The sequence below is a fragment of the Dasypus novemcinctus genome, chromosome 1 (assembly GCF_030445035.2).
Source record: "Dasypus novemcinctus isolate mDasNov1 chromosome 1, mDasNov1.1.hap2, whole genome shotgun sequence".
Classification (NCBI taxonomy): domain Eukaryota; kingdom Metazoa; phylum Chordata; class Mammalia; order Cingulata; family Dasypodidae; genus Dasypus; species Dasypus novemcinctus.
Window position 1 is genome coordinate 55,691,045 of NC_080673.1, and position 2,845 is coordinate 55,693,889.

Below are 2,845 nucleotides of genomic sequence, written 5' to 3' on the forward strand. Positions count from 1 at the left end.
AACATGTGAGAGGGCTTTGAGAGGCTGGAAGGGAGGCACCAGGCTAAGATCCTGACGTGTACTTATTAAGCTCATGAAGATTGAAGGCATGATTTTTAAAAAATTTTATTTCCCCCGCCACCTCATTGTGCTTGCTGTCTGCTCTCTATTCACTGTGTGTTCTCTCTGTGTCTGCTCATCTTCTTTTAGAGGACACCAGGAACCAAATGTGGGAGCTCCCGTGTGGGAGGAAGGCAGCCAATAGCTCCCTGCTTGATGTGTCATCTAGTTGCGTCATCTCTCAGTCTTGCTCATCCTCTTTAGGAGGGGCTGGGAACTGAACCCAGGACCCCACATGTGGTAGGTAGGTGCCCAAATGCTTGAGCCACATCCACTTCCCATGATATTTGACTTCTGCTTAAATAGTCTAGTGGTGAGGGGCTACTGATGGAGCTGCTCTTTCCTAGTGGCAGAGGGAAGAGAACTCTGAGAAAGAGCTGCACTTGCTCTGATTGTGAATAAAAATATATCCTTACCAGGATCTAGATTTGAATTCTGCTGTAGGCTATGTTTAAAGGGATCCCACTTGAAAAGATTGTCCCAAAGGGCAAGAAGACCCCAGAAAAGGGGAACCTTCAGAAGCCCAGATTTGTCCTAAGCAACCAGCTAGAGGAGCCACCCTGCTTTGGCTAATGAAGTGCAATTGGGGATCCTCAGTGGAAAACCTCCAAGGAGTCTGCAAAAATAGTGGCATTATTCACTATTGCCAAAAGCTGGAATCAACCCAAATGCCCATCAACAAATGAATGGATAAACAAATTTTGTCACATACATACAATAGAATATTACTCAGTTGTAAGAAGGAGTACAATATTAACACATGGGATAACATGGATGTATCTTTAAGACCTTATGTGGAGTGAAGCAAGCAAGGCAGTGAAGGACAAATATCACATGACCTCACTGATATGAATTAGGTAAATTGAGCAGTTTCACTGAGCTAGAGTCTAGGAGATAGGTTTATAAGAGTTAGAAGGGAGAAGAAGGTTGTGAGTCAACACCCATATGGGCAAAATCTATGATAAGATGGAAGTGAGTAGTTGTGCAGTGGAGGGGCGTGACAGTACTTTTGGGTTGGGTGGGTTGGGTACCATGTCAGGGGGCATGGTATGGAGGGTGGGTTGGATGGTTCATGGAACTGGGAGAAGGGTTGAGGGAGGGATCAGGTGAACACTGGGGATTGCGGGTACGTGGTTAAAACTACAATGTTGGGAATGTTCTTTTGGCAACATGGCAGGGGAGGGTTACTGGTTAAGGGTGCTGGATGTGGGGGCTGGGATTTGGGAGAGGGCGTACCTGGGGCAGGCTTCTATGGAGTGTGTGAGTGTTCATATTGTAATAATGGGTTGTATCAATGGGTGGAGACCCACATAATGATCAGGAAGGTGTTGGGCTTCCATCCTGGGGAGTCCTGCTATGTTCTCAAATAGAGGGGCAGGAATCTCTCAAGAGCAAAGAAAGTGCCTAATAGGGGAGGACAGAACAGTATGTCAAGATCTCAATGTTGTTGCAAGAAATTATGAATCTTGTTCTTCAAGGAGTGAAGCCTGGTGGTTGCCATGGGTCCCAAGGGGAGGAGGAGGAAGGAATAGAATAGATGGAACATGGGGCATTTTGGGAGTGATGGAAGCATTCTACATGATCTTGATGGATCTTGATGGATCTTGATCAATGATGGATACAGGCCATGTTAAATTTCATCAAATTTATAAAAGCGTATGATCCCAGAGAAGATTAGCATGGCCACAGCACAAGGATGTCACGCAAATTTATGAAGCAAATTTTTTTGAAACCTCTTATATTTTTTAATGTAACACTTTGTGTGACCTATGTATCTTAAAAAAAAAGGCAATAAAAATAAAAAATAAAAAATAAAGTGTATGGTCCAAAATGTAAACCCTAATGTAAACCACTGACAATGGTTAGTGGTTATATTAGTAGCTATGTTTCAATATTTGTGTTTCAATTGTAACAGATGTACCATCCACATATAAAATTTTATTTAGGGGAAAGGGGGAAAGGAGAAGTATGTGGGAATCCCCTATATTCTCCATCTTTTCTGTAAACTAAAACTCCTTTGAAGACAAAATGAAAAAAATAAGACACTGGTGGAATAAATGAAAGAAAATGTCATTATACATACAAGACAACAGATCTTATGGTTATGTGAGACATAATGTCAACATTTTAAAAAATATTTTTTCATTATTTTTATTATTCAAAATAATTTATTTGTAAATTTTTAAAAAATTTTTGTATTTTATTTATTTTTAAAAATATATTTTTTTTCTTATTAATTGTATTAGACTATTTTGTTGGCTTCCTTTTTGAAGAAGTTTTGGATCATAGAAGGGTTACAACTATGATGGGAGGATAATTTGTGCAGGGTGTTAGTGATGGGGAGACATGGGAGGAAAGTCTCCTGGGCAAACACATAAAGCATCTAAATACATTCAATTGTTCATGAGGCATTGCCATGATAGGTGGAGATTCATACAATAACCAAAAGTATATCAAATTCCCATACTGAGGAACTCTGCCACATTCTCTAAAAGAACAGCAAGAATCCCCAGAGTACAGGGGCAATGTCTAGTGAAGGAGGATGGTCCACTGATTGGCCCTTAATATAGACAACTGTACTTATGAACCTTTACGCTTGGAATTGAAACATAGCCTAGTTTTATAGGGTGCCCAAAATTACCTCCTGAGAGCCTCCTTGTTGCTCAAATGTGGCCTCATGACTAGATGCATGACACTGGGAAAGCACCCTAACCTCTGAGAATACTTTTTTCTTTAACTGTGAAAT

At 40.6% G+C, this 2,845-nt stretch overlaps 1 pseudogene; it reads left to right on the forward strand.

The window, feature by feature from the left end:
• Positions 1–1,727: 1,727 nt before the first annotated feature.
• Positions 1,728–1,827, forward strand: LOC111758780 (U6 spliceosomal RNA; annotated as a pseudogene).
• Positions 1,828–2,845: the final 1,018 nt, after the last annotated feature.